This window comes from Ambystoma mexicanum, chromosome 3p, assembly GCF_040938575.1.
Source record: "Ambystoma mexicanum isolate Mex_15411 chromosome 3p, UKY_AmexF1_1, whole genome shotgun sequence".
NCBI lineage: Eukaryota > Metazoa > Chordata > Amphibia > Caudata > Ambystomatidae > Ambystoma > Ambystoma mexicanum.
The window spans coordinates 331,055,176-331,074,096 of NC_090925.1; positions in this window are offsets into that span (position 1 = coordinate 331,055,176).

The following is an 18,921-nucleotide window of genomic DNA, read 5'->3' on the forward strand; positions in this document are numbered from 1 at the left end:
TCAATACAGGCAGTGCTGCTTGGGTCTGTCCCTTCTGAATACAGACAGTGGTGCTGGAGTCTGTCTCGCGTGAATGCAGGCAGTGCTGCTAGAGTCTGTCTCATCTGAGTGCAGGCAGTGCTGCTGGGGTCTGTCTCGTCTGAATGCAGGCAGTGCTGCTGGGATCTGTCTCGTGTGAATGCAGACAGTGCTGCTGGGGTCTGCATCATCTGAATACAGGCAGTGGTGCTGGGGTCTGTCTCATGTGAATGCAGGCAGTGCTGCTGGGGTCTGTCTCATCTGAGTACAGTGGGTGCTGTTGGGGTCTGCATAATCTGAATACAGGCAGTGCTGCTGGGGTCTGTCTCATGTGAATACAGTCAGTGCTGCTGGGGTATCTGTCACCTTAATGCAGACACTTCTGCTGGGGTCTGTGTCATCTGAATGCAGACACTGCTGCTGGGGTCTGTGTCATCTGAATGCAGACACTGCTGCTGGGGTCTGTGTCATCTGAATACAGGCAGTGCTGCTGGGGTCTGTGTCATCTGAATGCAGACACTGCTGCTGGGGTCTGTGTCATCTGAATACAGGCAGTGCTGCTGGGGTCCGTCTCATCTGAATACAGGCAGTGCTGATGGGGTCTGTCTCATCTGAATACAGGCAGTGCTGCTGGGGTCTGTCTCATCTGAGTACAGGCTGCTGGGGTCTGTCTCATCTGAATGCAGGCAGTGCTGCTGGGGTCTGTGTCATCTGAATACAGGCAGTGCTGCTGGGGCGGTCTTGTCTGAATACAGGCAGTGCTGCTGGGGTCTGTCTCGTCTGAATACAGGCAGTGCTGCTGGGGTCTGTCTCGTCTGAATACAGGCAGTGCTGCTGGGGTCTGCCTCATCTGAATGCAGGCAGTGCTGCTGGGGTCTGTCTCGTCTGAATACAGGCTGTGCTGCTGGGGTCTGTGTCACCTGAATGCAGACACTGCTGCTGGGGTTTGTGTCACATTAATGCAGACACTGCTGCTGGGGTCTGTGTCATCTCAATATAGGCAGTTCTGATGGGGTCCGTGTCATCTGAATGCAGACACCGCTGCTGGGGTCTGTGTCCCCTTAATGCAGACACTGCTGCTGGGGTCTGTGTCATCTCAATACAGGCAGTGCTGCTGGGGTCTGTCTCTTCTGAATACAGACAGTGCTGCTGGGGTCTGTGTCATCTTAATGCAGACACTGCTGCTGGTGTCTGTGTTATCTTAATACAGGCAGTGCTGCTGGGGTCTGTGTCATCTGACTACAGGCAGTGCTGCTGGGGTCTGTGTCTTCTGAATACAGGCAGTGCTGCTGGGGTCTGTCTCATGTGAATACCGTCAGTGCTGCTGGGGTCTGCTTCATCTGAATGCAGGCAGTGCTGCTGGGGTCTGCATCATCTGAATGCAGGCAGTGCTGCTGGGGTCTTTCTCATCTGAATGTAGGCAGTGCTGCTGGGGTCTGCGTCATCTGAATGCAGGCAGTGCTGCTGGGGTCTGTGCCATCTTAATGCAGACACTGCTGCTGGGGTCCATCTCATCTGAATACAGCACGTGCTGCTGGGGTCTGTATCATCTTAATGCAGACACTTCTGCTGGGGTCTGTGTCATCTTAATGCAGACACTGCTGCTGGGGTCTGTGTCATCTGACTACAGGCAGTGCTGCTGGTCTGTGTCATCTGAATACAGGCAGTGCTGCTGGGGTCTGTCTCATCTGATTGCCAGCAGTGCTGCTGGGGTCTGTGTCATCTTAATACAGGCAGTTCTGCTGGGGTCTGTGTCATCTGACTACAGGCAGTGCTGCTGGGGTCTGTGTCTTCTGAATACAGGCAGTGCTGCTGGGGTCTGTCTCAGGTGAATACCGTCAGTGCTGCTGGGGTCTGTCTCATCTGAATGCAGGCACTGCTGCTGGGGTCTGCGTCATCTGAATGCAGGCAGTGCTGCTGGGGTCTGTCTCATCTGAATGTAGGCAGTGCTGCTGGGGTCTGCGTCATTTGAATACAGGCAGTGCTGCTGGGGTCTGCGCCATCTGAATGCAGACAGTGCTGCTGGAGTCTGTCTCATCTGAATGCAGGCAGTGCTGCTTGGGTCTGTGTCATCTGAATGCAGGCAGTGCTGCTGGGGTCTGTGTCATCTGAATACAGGTACTGCTGCTGGGGTCTGTGTCATCTGAATACAGGCAGTGCTGCTGGGGTCTGTGCCATCTTAATGCAGACACTGCTGCTAGGGTCCATCTCATCTGAATACAGCACGTCCTGCTGGGGTCTGTATCATCTGAATACAGGCACTGCTGCTGGGGTCTGTGTCATCTGAATACAGGCAGTGCTGCTGGGGTCTGTGCCATCTTAATGCAGACACTGCTACTGGGGTCTGCACCATCTGAATACAGGCCCTGCTGCTGGGGTCTGTGTCATCTGAATTCATGCAGTGCTGCTGGGGTCTGTGCCATCTTAATGCAGACACTGCTGCTGGGGTCTGTCTCATCTGATTGCCGGCAGTGCTGCTGGGGTCTGTGTCATCTTAATACAGGCAGTGCTGCTGGGGTCTGTGTAATCTTAATGCAGACACTGCTGCTGGGGTCTGCACCATCTGAATACAGGCCCTGCTGCTGGGGTCTGTGTCATCTGAATACATGCAGTGCTGCTGGGGTTTGTGCCATCTTAATGCAGACACTGCTGCTGGGGTCTGTCTCATCCGATTGCCGGCAGTGCTGCTGGGGTCTCTGTCATCTCAATACAGGCAGTTCTGCTGGGGTCCGTGTCATCTGAATTCAGACACTGCTGCTGGGGTCTGTGTCACCTTAATGCATGCAGTGCTGCTGGGGTCTGCGTCATCTGAATACAGGCAGTGCTGCTGGGGTCTGTCTCGTCTGAATGCAGGCAGTGCTGCTGGGGTCTGTCTCGTCTGAAAGCAGGCAGTGCTGCTGGGGTCTGTCTCGTCTGTATACAGGCAGTGCTGCTGGAGTCTGTCTCATCTGAGTACAGGCTGCTGGGGTCTGTCTCATCTGAATGCAGGCAGTGTTGTTGGGGTCTGCCTCATCTGAATGCAGGCACTGCTGCTGGGGTCTGTCTCATCTGAATGCAGGCAGTGCTGCTGGGGTCTGTCTCATCTGAATACAGGCAGTGCTGCTGGGCTCTGTCTCATCTGAATGCAGGCAGTGTTGCTGGGGTCTGCGTCATCTTATTACAGGCAGTTCTTCTGGGGTCTGTCTCATGTGAATACAGTCAGTGCTGCTGGGGTCTGTGTCATCTGAATGCAGACAGTGTTGCTGGGGTCTGTGTCATCTGAATGCAGATACTGCTGCTGGGGTCTTTGTCATCTGAATACATGCAGTGCTGCTGGGGTCTGTGCCATCTTAATGCAGACACTGCTGCTGGGGTCTGTCTCATCTGATTGCCGGCAGTGCTGCTGGGGTCTGTGTCATCTTAATACAGGTAGTTCTTCTGGGGTCTGTCTCATGTGAATACAGTCAGTGCTGCTGGGGTCTGTGTCATCTGAATGCAGACAGTGCTAATGGGGTCTGTGTCATCTGAATGCAGACACTGCTGCTGGGGTCTCTGTCACCTTAATGCAGACACTGCTGCTGGGGTCTGTGTCATCTCAATACAGGCAGTGCTGCTGGGGACTGTCTCGTCTGAATACAGGCAGTGCTGCTGTGGTCTGTCTCATCTGAGTACAGGCTGCTGGGGTCTGTCTCATCTGAAAGCAGGCAGTGCTGTTGGGGTCTGTCTCATCTGCATGCAGGCAGTGCTGCTGGGGTCTGTCTCATCCAAATGCAGGCAGTGCTGCTGGGGTCTGTCTCGTCTGAATACAGGCAGTGCTGCTGGGATCTGTGTCATCTGAATACAGGCAGTGCTGCTGGGGTCTGTCTCGTTTGATTATAGGCAGTGCTGCTGGGGTCTGTGTCATCTGAATGCAGACACTGCTGCTGGGGTCTGTGTCATCTGAATACAGGCAGTGCTGCTGGGGTCTGTCTCATCTGAATACAGGCAGCGCTGATGGGGTCTGTCTCATCTGAATACAGGCAGCGCTGATGGGGTCTGTCTCATCTGAATACAGGCAGTGCTGCTGGGTTCTATCTCATCTGAGTACAGGCTGCTGGGGTCTGTCTCATCTGAATGCATGCAGTGCTGCTGGGGTCTCTGTCATCTGAATACAGGCAGTGCTGCTGGGGTCTGTGTCATCTGAATGCAGGCACTGCTGCTGGGGTCTGTGTCATCTGAATACAGGCAGTGCTGCTGGGGTCTGTGTCATCTGAATGCAGGCACTGCTGCTGGGGTCTGTGTCATCTGAATACAGGCATTGCTGCTGGGGTCTGTCTCATCTGAGTGCAGGCAGTGCTGCTGGGGTCTGTCTCACCTGAATGCAGGCAGTGCTGCTGGGGTCTGTCTCGTCTGAATGCAGGCAGTTCTGCTGGGGTCTGTCTCATCTGAATGCAGGCAGTGTTGCTGGGGTCTGCGTCATCTTATTACAGGCAGTTCTTCTGGGGTCTGTCTCATGTGAATACAGTCAGTGCTGCTGGGGTCTGTGTCATCTGAATGCAGACAGTGCTGCTGGGGTCTGTGTCATCTGAATGCAGACACTGCTGCTGGGGTCTTTGTCATCTGAATACATGCAGTGCTGCTGGGGTCTGTGCCATCTTAATGCAGACACTGCTGCTGGGGTCTGTCTCATCTGATTGCCGGCAGTGCTGCTGGGGTCTGTGTCATCTTAATACAGGCAGTTCTTCTGGGGTCTGTCTCATGTGAATACAGTCAGTGCTGCTGGGGTCTGTGTCATCTGAATGCAGACAGTGCTGCTGGGGTCTGTGTCATCTGAATGCAGACACTGCTGCTGGGGTCTCTGTCACCTTAATGCAGACACTGCTGCTGGGGTCTGTGTCATCTCAATACAGGCAGTGCTGCTGGGGTCTGTCTCGTCTGAATACAGGCAGTGCTGCTGTGGTCTGTCTCATCTGAGTACAGGCTGCTGGGGTCTGTCTCATCTGAAGGCAGGCAGTGCTGTTGGGGTCTGTCTCATCTGCATGCAGGCAGTGCTGCTGGGGTCTGTCTCATCCGAATACAGGCAGTGCTGCTGGGGTCTGTCTCGTCTGAATACAGGCAGTGCTGCTGGGATCTGTGTCATCTGAATACAGGCAGTGCTGCTGGGGTCTGTCTCGTTTGATTATAGGCAGTGCTGCTGGGGTCTGTCTCATCCGAATGCAGGCAGTGCTGCTGGGGTCTGTCTCGTCTGAATACAGGCAGTGCTGCTGGGATCTGTGTCATCTGAATACAGGCAGTGCTGCTGGGGTCTGTCTCGTTTGATTATAGGCAGTGCTGCTGGGGTCTGTCTCATCTGAATACAGGCAGCGCTGATGGGGTCTGTCTCATCTGAATACAGGCAGCGCTGATGGGGTCTGTCTCATCTGAATACAGGCAGTGCTGCTGGGTTCTATCTCATCTGAGTACAGGCTGCTGGGGTCTGTCTCATCTGAATGCATGCAGTGCTGCTGGGGTCTCTGTCATCTGAATACAGGCAGTGCTGCTGGGGTCTGTGTCATCTGAATGCAGGCACTGCTGCTGGGGTCTGTGTCATCTGAATACAGGCAGTGCTGCTGGGGTCTGTGTCATCTGAGTACAGGCTGCTGGGGTCTGTCTCATCTGAAAGCAGGCAGTGCTGTTGGGGTCTGTCTCATCTGCATGCAGGCAGTGCTGCTGGGGTCTGTCTCATCCGAATGCAGGCAGTGCTGCTGGGGTCTGTCTCGTCTGAATACAGGCAGTGCTGCTGGGATCTGTGTCATCTGAATACAGGCAGTGCTGCTGGGGTCTGTCTCGTTTGATTATAGGCAGTGCTGCTGGGGTCTGTGTCATCTGAATGACAGGCATTGCTGCTGGGTTCTGTCTCGTGTGAATGCAGGCAGTGCTGCTGGGGTCTGCATCATCTGAATACAGGCAGTGCTGCTGGGGTCTGTCTCATGTGAATGCAGGCAGTGCTGCTGGGGTCTGTCTCATCTGAGTACAGGCTGTTGGGGTCTGTCTCATCTAAATACAGGTAGTCCTGCTGGGGTCTGTCTCATCTGAATGCAGGCAGTGTTGCTGGGGTCTGCATCATTTGAATACAGGCAGTGCTGCTGGGGTCTGTGTCATCTGAATGCAGACACTGCTGCTGAGGTCTGTGTCATCTCAATGCAGACACTGCTGCTGGGGTCTGTGTCATCTTAATGCAGACACTCCTGCTGGGGGCGGTCTCATCTGAATGCAGGCAGTGCTGCTGGGGTCTCTCTCATCTGAATGCAGGCAGTGCTGATGGGGTCTGTCTCATCTGAGTGCAGGCAGTGCTGCTGAGGTCTGTCTCATCTGAATGCAGGCAGTGCTGCTGGGGTCTGTCTCATCTGAATAAAGGCAGTGCTGCTGGGGTCTGCCTCATCTGAATGCAGGCAGTGCTGCTGGGTTCTGTCTCATCTGAATGCAGGCAGTGCAGCTGGGGTCTGTCTCATCTGAATGCAGGCAGTGCTGCTGGGGTCTGTCTCGTCTGAATGCAGGCAGTGCTGCTGGGGTCTGTCTCGTGTGAATGCAGGCAGTGCTGCTGGGGTCTGTCTTGTCTGAATGCAGGCAGTTCTGCTGGGGTCTGTCGCATCTGAATACAGGCAGTGCTGCTGGGGTCTGTCTCATCTGAGTACAGGCTGCTGGGGTCTGTCTCATCTGAATGCAGGCAGTGCTGCTGGGGTCTGCCTCATCTGAATGCAGGCAGTGCTGCTGGGGTCTGTCTCATCTGAATACAGGCAGTGCTGCTGGGGTCTGTCTCATCTGAATGCAGGCAGTTATGCTGGGGTCTGTATCATCTGAATGCAGGCAGTGCTGCTGGGGTCTGTCTCATCTGAATACAGTCTGCTGGGGTCTGTCTCATCTGAATGCAAGCAGTGCTGCTGGGGTCTGTCTCATCTGAATGCAGGCAGTGCTGCTGGGGTCTGTCTCATCTGAGTGCAAGCAGTGCTGCTGAGGTCTGTCTCATCTGAATGCAGGCAGTGCTGCTGGGGTCTGTCTCATCTGCATGCAGGCAGTGCTGCTGGGGTCTGCATCATCTGAATACAGGCAGTGCTGCTGGGGTCTGTCTCGTCTGAATACAGGCAGTGCTGCTGGGGTCTGTCTCATCTGAGTACAGGCTGCTGGGGTCTGTCTCATCTGAATGCAGGCAGTGCTGCTGGGGTCTCCGTCATCTCAATACAGGCAGTGCTGCTGGGGGCTGTCTCGTCTGAATACAGGCAGTGCTGCTGGGGTCTGTCTCGTCTGAATGCATGCAGTGCTGCTGGGGTCTGCGTCATCTGAATACAGGCAGTGCTGCTGGGGTCTGTCTCGTCTGAATGCAGGCAGTGCTGCTGGGGTCTGTCTCGTCTGAATGCAGGCAGTGCTGCTGGGGTCTGTCTCGTCTGTATACAGGCAGTGCTGCTGGGGTCTGTGTCATCTTAATGCAGACACCGCTGCTGGGGTCTGTGTCATCTGACTACAGGCAGTGCTGCTGGGGTGTGTGTCATCTGAATACAGGCAGTGCTGCTGGGGTCTGTCTCATCTGATTGCCAGCAGTGCTGCTGGGGTCTGTGTCATCTTAATACAGGCAGTGCTGCTGGGGTCTGTGTCATCTGACTACAGGCAGTGCTGCTGGGGTCTGTGTCTTCTGAATACAGGCAGTGCTGCTGGGGTCTGTCTCATGTGAATACCGTCAGTGCTGCTGGGGTCTGCCTCATCTGAATGCAGGCAGTGCTGCTGGTGTCTGCATCATCTGAATGCAGGCAGTGCTGCTGGGGTCTTTCTCATCTGAATGTAGTCAGTGCTGCTGGGGTCTGCGTCATTTGAATACAGGCAGTGCTGCTGGGGTCTGCGCCATCTGAATGCAGACAGTGCTGCTGGAGTCTGTCTCATCTGAATGCAGGCAGTGCTGCTGGGGTCTGTGCCATCTTAATGCAGACACTGCTGCTGGGGTCCATCTCATCTGAATACAGCACGTGCTGCTGGGGTCTGTATCATCTGAACACAGGCAGTGCTGCTAGGGTCTGTGCCATCTTAATGCAGACACTGCTGCTGGGGTCTGCACCATCTGAATACAGGCCCTGCTGCTGGGGTCTGTGTCATCTGAATACATGCAGTGCTGCTGGGGTCTGTGCCATCTTAATGCAGACACTGCTGCTGGGGTCTGTCTCATCTGATTGCCGGCAGTGCTGCTGGGGTCTGTGTCATCTTAATACAGGCAGCGCTGTTGGGGTCTGTGTAATCTTAATGCAGACACTGCTGCTGGGGTCTGCACCATCTGAATACAGGCCCTGCTGCTGGGGTCTGTGTCATCTGAATACATGCAGTGCTGCTGGGGTCTGTGCCATCTTAATGCAGACACTGCTGCTGGGGTCTGTCTCATCTGATTGCCAGCAGTGCTGCTGGGGTCTGTGTCATCTTAATACAGGCAGTGCTGCTGGGGTCTGTGTCATCTGACTACAGGCAGTGCTGCTGGGGTCTGTGTCTTCTGAATACAGGCAGTGCTGCTGGGGTCTGTCTCATGTGAATACCGTCAGTGCTGCTGGGGTCTGCCTCATCTGAATGCAGGCAGTGCTGCTGGTGTCTGCATCATCTGAATGCAGGCAGTGCTGCTGGGGTCTTTCTCATCTGAATGTAGTCAGTGCTGCTGGGGTCTGCGTCATTTGAATACAGGCAGTGCTGCTGGGGTCTGCGCCATCTGAATGCAGACAGTGCTGCTGGAGTCTGTCTCATCTGAATGCAGGCAGTGCTGCTGGGGTCTGTGCCATCTTAATGCAGACACTGCTGCTGGGGTCAATCTCATCTGAATACAGCACGTGCTTCTGGGGTCTGTATCATCTGAACACAGGCAGTGCTGCTGGGGTCTGTGCCATCTTAATGCAGACACTGCTGCTGGGGTCTGCACCATATGAATACAGGCCCTGCTGCTGGGGTCTGTGTCATCTGAATACATGCAGTGCTGCTGGGGTCTGTGCCATCTTAATGCAGACACTGCTGCTGGGGTCTGTCTCATCTGATTGCCGGCAGTGCTGCTGGGGTCTGTGTCATCTTAATACAGGCAGCGCTGTTGGGGTCTGTGTAATCTTAATGCAGACACTGCTGCTGGGGTCTGCACCATCTGAATACAGGCCCTGCTGCTGGGGTCTGTGTCATCTGAATACATGCAGTGCTGCTGGGGTCTGTGCCATCTTAATGCAGACACTGCTGCTGGGGTCTGTCTCATCTGATTGCCGGCAGTGCTGCTGGGGTCTGTGTCATCTTAATACAGGCAGTTCTTCTGGGGTATGTCTCATGTGAATACAGTCAGTGCTGCTGGGGTCTGTGTCATCTGAATGCAGAGAGTGCTGCTGGGGTCTGTGTGATCTGAATGCAGACACTGCTGCTGGGGTCTCTGTCACCTTAATGCAGACACTGCTGCTGGGGTCTGTGTCATCTCAATACAGGCAGTGCTGCTGGGGGCGGTCTCATCTGAATACAGGCAGTGCTGCTGGGGTCTGTCTCATCTGAATACAGGCAGTGCTGCTGGGGGCGGTCTAATCTGAATACAGGCAGTGCTGCTGGGGTCTGTCTCGTCTGAATACAGGCAGTGCTGCTGTGGTCTGTCTCATCTGAGTACAGGCTGTTGGGGTCTGTCTCATCTGCATGCAGGCAGTGCTGCTGGGGTCTGTCTCATCCGAATGCAGGCAGTGCTGCTGGGGTCTGTCTCGTCTGAATACAGGCAGTGCTGCTGGGATCTGTGTCATCTGAATACAGGCAGTGCTGCTGGGGTCTGTCTCGTTTGATTACAGGCAGTGCTGCTGGGGTCTGTGTCATCTGAATGCAGACACTGCTGCTGGGGTCTGTGTCATCTGAATACAGGCAGTGCTGCTGGGGTCTGTCTCATCTGAATACAGGCAGCGCTGATGGGGTCTGTCTCATCTGAATACAGGCAGCGCTGATGGGGTCTGTCTCATCTGAATACAGGCAGTGCTGCTGGGTTCTGTCTCATCTGAATACAGGCTGCTGGGGTCTGTCTCATCTGAATGCATGCAGTGCTGCTGGGACTCTGTCATCTGAATACAGGCAGTGCTGCTGGGGTCTGTGTCATCTGAATGCAGGCACTGCTGCTGGGGTCTGTGTCATCTGAATACAGGCAGTGCTGCTGGGGTCTGTGTCATCTGAATGCAGGCACTGCTGCTGGGGTCTGTGTCATCTGAATACAGGCATTGCTGCTGGGGTCTGTCTCATCTGAGTGCAGGCAGTGCTGCTGGGGTCTGTCTCACCTGAATGCAGGCAGTGCTGCTGGGGTCTGTCTCGTCTGAATGCAGGCAGTGCTGCTGGGGTCTGTATCATCTGAATACAGGCAGTGTTGCTGGGGTCTGTCTCATCTGAGTACAGGCTGCTGGGGTCTGTCTCATCTAAATGCAGGCAGTGCTGCTGGGTCTGTCTCATCTGAATGAAGGCAGTGCTGCTGGGGTCTGTCTCTGAATGCAGGCAGTGCTGCTGGGGTCTGCGCCATCTGAATGCAGGCAGTGATGCTGGGGTCTGTCTCATCTGAATACAGGCAGTGCTGCTGGGGTCTGTGTCATCTGAATGCAGACACTGCTGCTGGAGTCTGTGTCATCTCAATACAGGCAGTGCTTCTGGGGCCTGTCTCATCTAAATGCAAGCAGTGCTGCTGGGGCAGTCTCATCTGAATACAGGCAGTGCTGCTGGGGGCGGTCCTTGTCTGAATACAGGCAGTGATGCTGGGGTCTGTATCGTCTGAATACAGGCAGTGCTGCTGGGGTCTGTCTCGTCTGAATACAGGCAGTGCTGCTGGGATCTGCCTCATCTGAATGCAAGCAGTGCTGCTGGGGTCTGTCTCGTCTGAATACAGGCAGTGCTGCTGGGGTCTGTGTCATCTGAATGGAGACACTGCTGCTGGGGTTTGTGTCACCTTAATGCAGACACTGCTGCTGGGGTCTGTGTCATCTCAATACAGGCAGTTCTGCTGGGGTCCGTGTCATCTGAATGCAGACACTGCTGCTGGGGTCTGTGTCACCTTAATGCAGACACTGCTGCTGGGTTCTGTGTCATCTCAATACAGGCATTGCTGCTGGGGTCTGTCTCATCTAAGTGCAGGCAGTGTTGCTGGGGTCTGTCTCATCTGAGTGCAGGCAGTGCTGCTGGGGTCTGTCTCATGTGAATGCAGGCAGTGCTGCTGGGGTCTGTCTCGTGTGAATGCAGGCAGTGCTGCTGGGGTCTGCATCATCTGAATACAGGCAGTGCTGCTGGGGTCTGTCTCATCTGAGTACAGGCTGCTGGGGTCTGTCTCATCTAAATACAGGCGCTCCTGCTGGGGTCCGTCTCATCTGTGTCATCAGCAGCACTGCCTGTATTCAGACGAGACAGACCCCAGCAGCACTGCCTGTATTCAGATGATGCAGACCCCAGCAGCACTGCCTGCATGCAGATGAGACAGACCCCAGCAGCACTGCCTGCATTCATATGAGACAGACCCCAGCAGCACTGCTTGCACTCAGATGAGACAGACCCCAGCAGCACTGCTTGCATTCAGATGATACAGACCCCAGCATAACTGCCTGCATTCAGATGAGACAGACCCCAGCAGCACTGCCTGTATTCAGATGAGACAGACCCCAGCAGCACTGCCTGCATTCAGATGAGGCAGACCCCAGCAGCACTGCCTGCATTCAGATGAGACAGACCCCAGCAGCCTGTACTCAGATGAGACAGACCCCAGCAGCACTGCCTGCATTCACATGAGACAGACCCCAGCAGCACTGCCTGCACTCAGATGAGACAGACCCCAGCAGCACTGCCTGCACTCAGATGAGACAGACCCCAGCAGCACTGCCTGTATTCAGATGATGCAGACCCCAGCAGCACTGCCTGCATTCAGACGAGACAGACCCCAGCAGCACTGCCTGCATTCAGACGAGACAGACCCCAGCAGCACTGCCTGCACTCAGATGAGACAGACCCCAGCAGCACTGCCTGCATTCACGCGAGACAGACCCCAGCACCACTGCCTGTATTCAGATGAGACAGACCCCAGCAACACTGCCTGTATTCAGATGACAAAGATCCCAGCAGCAGTGTCTGCATTAAGGTGACACAGACCCCAGCAGCAGTGTCTGCATTCAGATGACACGGACCCCAGCAGAACTGCCTGTATTGAGATGACACAGACCCCAGCAGCAGTGTCTGCATTAAGGTGACACAAACCCCAGCAGCAGTGTCTCCATTCAGATGACACAGACCCCAGCAGCACTGCCTGTATTCAGACGAGACAGACCCCAGCAGCACTGCTTGCATTCAGATGAGGCAGACCCCAGCAGCACTGCCTGTATTCAGACGAGACAGACCCCAGCAGCACTGCCTGTATTCAGACGAGACAGACCCCAGCATCACTGCCTGTATTCAGACAAGGACCGCCCCCAGCAGCACTGCCTGTATTCAGATGAGACTGCCCCAGCAGCACTGCTTGCATTTAGATGAGACAGGCCCCAGCAGCACTGCCTTTATTGAGATGACACAGACTCCAGCAGCAGTGTCTGCATTCAGATGACACAGACCCCAGCAGCACTGCCTGGATTCAGATGAGACAGACCCCAGCATCACTGCCTGCATTCAGATGGCGCAGACCCCCGCAGCACTGCCTGCATTCAGACACTGCTTCAGACAATACAGGCAGTGCTGCTGGGGTCTGTGCCATCTTAATACAGACACTGCTGCTGGGGTCTGTCTCATCTGAATGCAGGCAGTGTTGCTGGGGTCTGCGTCATCTTATTACAGGCAGTTCTTCTGGGGTCTGTCTCATGTGAATACAGTCAGTGCTGCTGGGGTCTGTGTCATCTGAATGCAGACAGTGCTGCTGGGGTCTGTGTCATCTGAATGCAGACACTGCTGCTGGGGTCTTTGTCATCTGAATACATGCAGTGCTGCTGGGGTCTGTGCCATCTTAATGCAGACACTGCTGCTGGGGTCTGTCTCATCTGATTGCCGGCAGTGCTGCTGGGGTCTGTGTCATCTTAATACAGGCAGTTCTTCTGGGGTCTGTCTCATGTGAATACAGTCAGTGCTGCTGGGGTCTGTGTCATCTGAATGCAGACAGTGCTGCTGGGGTCTGTGTCATCTGAATGCAGACACTGCTGCTGGGGTCTCTGTCACCTTAATGCAGACACTGCTGCTGGGGTCTGTGTCATCTCAATACAGGCAGTGCTGCTGGGGTCTGTCTCGTCTGAATACAGGCAGTGCTGCTGTGGTCTGTCTCATCTGAATACAGGCAGTGCTGCTGGCGTCTGTCTCATGTGAATACAGTCAGTGCTGCTGGGGTCTGTGTCATCTGAATGCAGACACTGCTGTTGGGGTCTCTGTCACCTTAATGCAGACACTGCTGCTGGGGTCTGTGTCATCTCAATACAGGCAGTGCTGCTGGGGGCGGTCTCATCTGAATACAGGCAGTGCTGCTGGGGTCTGTCTCATCTGAATACAGGCAGTGCTGCTGGGGGCGGTCTAATCTGAATACAGGCAGTGCTGCTGGGGTCTGTCTCGTCTGAATACAGGCAGTGCTGCTGTGGTCTGTCTCATCTGAGTACAGGCTGCTGGGGTCTGTCTCATCTGAAAGCAGGCAGTGCTGTTGGGGTCTGTCTCATCTGCATGCAGGCAGTGCTGCTGGGGTCTGTCTCATCCGAATGCAGGCAGTGCTGCTGGGGCCTGTCTCGTCTGAATACAGGCAGTGCTGCTGGGATCTGTGTCATCTTAATACAGGCAGTGCTGCTGGGGTCTGTCTCGTTTGATTACAGGCAGTGCGGCTGGGGTCTGTGTCATCTGAATGCAGACACTGCTGCTGGGGTCTGTGTCATCTGAATACAGGCAGTGCTGCTGGGGTCTGTCTCATCTGAATGCAGGCAGCGCTGATGGGGTCTGTCTCATCTGAATGCAGGCACTGCTGCTGGGGTCTGTGTCATCTGAATACAGGCATTGCTGCTGGGGTCTGTCTCATCTGAGTGCAGGCAGTGCTGCTGGGGTCTGTCTCACCTGTATGCAGGCAGTGCTGCTGGGGTCTGTCTCGTCTGAATGCAGGCAGTGCTGCTGGGGTCTGTATCATCTGAATACAGGCAGTGCTGCTGGGGTCTGTCTCATCTGAGTACAGGCTGCTGGGGTCTGTCTCTGAATGCAGGCAGTGCTGCTGGGGTCTGCGCCATCTGAATGCAGGCAGTGATGCTGGGGTCTGTCTCATCTGAATACAGGCAGTGCTGCTGGGGTCTGTGTCATCTGAATGCAGACACTGCTGCTGGAGTCTGTGTCATCTCAATACAGGCAGTGCTGCTGGGGCCTGTCTCATCTAAATGCAAGCAGTGCTGCTGGGGCAGTCTCGTCTGAATACAGGCAGTGCTGCTGGGGGCGGTCCTTGTCTGAATACAGGCAGTGATGCTGGGGTCTGTCAAGTCTGAATACAGGCAGTGCTGCTGGGGTCTGTCTCGTCTGAATACAGGCAGTGCTGCTGGGGTCTGCCTCATCTGAATGCAAGCAGTGCTGCTGGGGTCTGTCTCGTCTGAATACAGGCAGTGCTGCTGGGGTCTGTGTCATCTGAATGGAGACACTGCTGCTGGGGTTTGTGTCACCTCAATACAGGCAGTGCTGCTGGGGTCTGTCTCATCTGAATACAGGCAGTGGTGCTGGGGTCTGTCTCGCGTGAATGCAGGCAGTTCTGCTGGGGTCTGTCTCGTCTGAATGCAGGCAGTGCTGCTGGGGTCTGTCTCGTCTGAATGCAGGCAGTGCTTCTGGGGTCTGCATCATCTGAATACAGACAGTGCTGCTGGAGTCTGTCTCATCTGAGTGCAGGCAGTGCTGCTGGGGTCTGTCTCATGTGAATGCAGGCAGTGCTGCTGGGGTCTGTCTCGTGTGAATGCAGGCAGTGCTGCTGGGGTCTGCATCATCTGAATACAGGCAGTGCTGCTGGGGTATGTCTCATCTGAGTACAGGCTGCTGGGGTCTGTCTCATCTAAATACAGGCAGTCCTGCTGGTGTCTGTCTCATCTGAATGCAGGCATTGCTGCTGGAGTCTGTCTCATCTGAATGCAGGCAGTGCTGCTGGGGTCTGCCTCGTCTGAATACAGGCAGTGCTGCTGGGTTTTGTGTCATCTGAATGAAGACACTGCTGCTGGGGTTTCTGTCACCTTAATGCAGACACTGCTGCTGGGGTCTGTGTCATCTCAATACAGGCAGTTCTTCTGGGATCCGTGTCATCTGAATTCAGACACTGCTGCTGGGGTCTGTGTCACCTTAATGCAGACACTGCTGCTGGGTTCTGTGTCATCTCAATACAGGCAGTGCTGCTCGGGTCTGTCTCATCTGAATACAGGCAGTGATGCTGGGGTCTGTCTCGCGTGAATGCAGGCAGTGCTGCTGGGGTCTGTCTCATCTGAATGCAGGCAGTGCTGCTGGGGTCTGTCTCATGTAAATGCAGGCAGTGCTGCTGGGGTCTGCATCATCTGAATACAGGCAGTGCTGCTGGGGTCTGTCTCATCTGAATGCAGGCAGTGCTGCTGGGGTCTGTCTCATCTGAATGCAGGCATTGCTGCTGGGGTCTGTCTCGTGTGAATGCAGGCAGTGCTGCTGGGGTCTGCATCATCTGAATACAGGCAGTGCTGCTGGGGTCTGTCTCATGTGAATGCAGGCAGTGCTGCTGGGGTCTGTCTCATCTGAGTACAGGCTGCTGGGGTCTGTCTCATCTAAATACAGGTAGTCCTGCTGGGGTCTGTCTCATCTGAATGCAGGCAGTGTTGCTGGGGTCTGCATCATTTGAATACAGGCAGTTCTGCTGGGGTCTGTGTCATCTGAATGCAGACACTGCTGCTGAGGTCTGTGTCATCTCAATGCAGACACTGCTGCTGGGGTCTGTGTCATCTTAATGCAGACACTCCTGCTGGGGGCGGTCTCATCTGAATGCAGGCAGTGCTGCTGGGGTCTCTCTCATCTGAATGCAGGCAGTGCTGATGGGGTCTGTCTCATCTGAGTGCAGGCAGTGCTGCTGAGGTCTGTCTCATCTGAATGCAGGCAGTGCTGCTGGGGTCTGTCTCATCTGAATAAAGGCAGTGCTGCTGGGGTCTGCCTCATCTGAATGCAGGCAGTGCTGCTGGGTTCTGTCACATCTGAATACAGGCTGCTGGGGTCTGTCTCATCTGAGTGCAGGCAGTGCTGCTGGGGTCTGTCTCGTCTGAATGCAGGCAGTGCTGCTGGGGTCTGTCTCGTGTGAATGCAGGCAGTGCTGCTGGGGTCTGTCACATCTGAATACAGGCTGCTGGGGTCTGTCTCATCTGAGTGCAGGCAGTGCTGCTGGGGTCTGTCTCGTCTGAATGCAGGCAGTGCTGCTGGGGTCTGTCTCGTGTGAATGCAGGCAGTGCTGCTGGGGTCTGTCTCGTCTGAAGGCAGGCAGTTCTCCTGGGGTCTGTCGCATCTGAATACAGGCAGTGCTGCTGGGGTCTGTCTCATCTGAGTACAGGCTGCTGGGGTCTGTCTCATCTGAATGCAGGCAGTGCTGCTGGGGTCTGCCTCATCTGAATGCAGGCAGTGCTGCTGGGGTCTGTCTCATCTGAATACAGGCAGTGCTGCTGGGGTCTGTCTCATCTGAATGCAGGCAGTTATGCTGGGGTCTGTATCATCTGAATGCAGGCAGTGCTGCTGGGGCCTGTCTCATCTGAATACAGTCTGCTGGGGTCTGTCTCATCTGAATGCAAGCAGTGCTGCTGGGGTCTGTCTCATCTGAATGCAGGCAGTGCTGCTGGGGTCTGTCTCATCTGAGTGCAAGCAGTGCTGCTGGGGTCTGTCTCATCTGAATGCAGGCAGTGCTGCTGGGGTCTGTCTCATCTGCATGTAGGCAGTGCTGCTGGGGTCTGCATCATCTGAATACAGGCAGTGCTGCTGGGGTCTGTCTCGTCTGAATACAGGCAGTGCTGCTGGGGTCTGTCTCATCTGAGTACAGGCTGCTGGGGTCTGTCTCATCTGAATGCAGGCAGTGCTGCTGGGGTCTCCGTCATCTCAATACAGGCAGTGCTGCTGGGGGCTGTCTCGTCTGAATACAGGCAGTGCTGCTGGGGTCTGTGTCATCTGAATGCAGAGAGTGCTGCTGGGGTCTGTGTGATCTGAATGCAGACACTGCTGCTGGGGTCTCTGTCACCTTAATGCAGACACTGCTGCTGGGGTCTGTGTCATCTCAATACAGGCAGTGCTGCTGGGGGCGGTCTCATCTGAATACAGGCAGTGCTGCTGGGGTCTGTCTCATCTGAATACAGGCAGTGCTGCTGGAGGCGGTCTAATCTGAATACAGGCAGTGCTGCTGGGGTCTGTCTCGTCTGAATACAGGCAGTGCTGCTGTGGTCTGTCTCATCTGAGTACAGGCTGTTGGGGTCTGTCTCATCTGCATGCAGGCAGTGCTGCTGGGGTCTGTCTCATCCGAATGCAGGCAGTGCTGCTGGGGTCTGTCTCGTCTGAATACAGGCAGTGCTGCTGGGATCTGTGTCATCTGAATACAGGCAGTGCTGCTGGGGTCTGTCTCGTTTGATTACAGGCAGTGCTGCTGGGGTCTGTGTCATCTGAATGCAGACACTGCTGCTGGGGTCTGTGTCATCTGAATACAGGCAGTGCTGCTGGGGTCTGTCTCATCTGAATACAGGCAGCGCTGATGGGGTCTGTCTCATCTGAATACAGGCAGCGCTGATGGGGTCTGTCTCATCTGAATACAGGCAGTGCTGCTGGGTTCTGTCTCATCTGAATACAGGCTGCTGGGGTCTGTCTCATCTGAATGCATGCAGTGCTGCTGGGACTCTGTCATCTGAATACAGGCAGTGCTGCTGGGGTCTGTGTCATCTGAATGCAGGCACTGCTGCTGGGGTCTGTGTCATCTGAATACAGGCAGTGCTGCTGGGGTCTGTGTCATCTGAATGCAGGCACTGCTGCTGGGGTCTGTGTCATCTGAATACAGGCATTGCTGCTGGGGTCTGTCTCATCTGAGTGCAGGCAGTGCTGCTGGGGTCTGTCTCACCTGAATGCAGGCAGTGCTGCTGGGGTCTGTCTCGTCTGAATGCAGGCAGTGCTGCTGGGGTCTGTATCATCTGAATACAGGCAGTGTTGCTGGGGTCTGTCTCATCTGAGTACAGGCTGCTGGGGTCTGTCTCATCTAAATGCAGGCAGTGCTGCTGGGTCTGTCTCATCTGAATGAAGGCAGTGCTGCTGGGGTCTGTCTCTGAATGCAGGCAGTGCTGCTGGGGTCTGCGCCATCTGAATGCAGGCAGTGATGCTGGGGTCTGTCTCATCTGAATACAGGCAGTGCTGCTGGGGTCTGTGTCATCTGAATGCAGACACTGCTGCTGGAGTCTGTGTCATCTCAATACAGGCAGTGCTGCTGGGGCCTGTCTCATCTAAATGCAAGCAGTGCTGCTGGGGCAGTCTCATCTGAATACAGGCAGTGCTGCTGGGGGCGGTCCTTGTCTGAATACAGGCAGTGATGCTGGGGTCTGTATCGTCTGAATACAGGCAGTGCTGCTGGGGTCTGTCTCGTCTGAATACAGGCAGTGCTGCTGGGGTCTGCCTCATCTGAATGCAAGCAGTGCTGCTGGGGTCTGTCTCGTCTGAATACAGGCAGTGCTGCTGGGGTCTGTGTCATCTGAATGGAGACACTGCTGCTGGGGTTTGTGTCACCTTAATGCAGACACTGCTGCTGGGGTCTGTGTCATCTCAATACAGGCAGTTCTGCTGGGGTCCGTGTCATCTGAATGCAGACACTGCTGCTGGGGTCTGTGTCACCTTAATGCAGACACTGCTGCTGGGTTCTGTGTCATCTCAATACAGGCATTGCTGCTGGGGTCTGTCTCATCTAAGTGCAGGCAGTGTTGCTGGGGTCTGTCTCATCTGAGTGCAGGCAGTGCTGCTGGGGTCTGT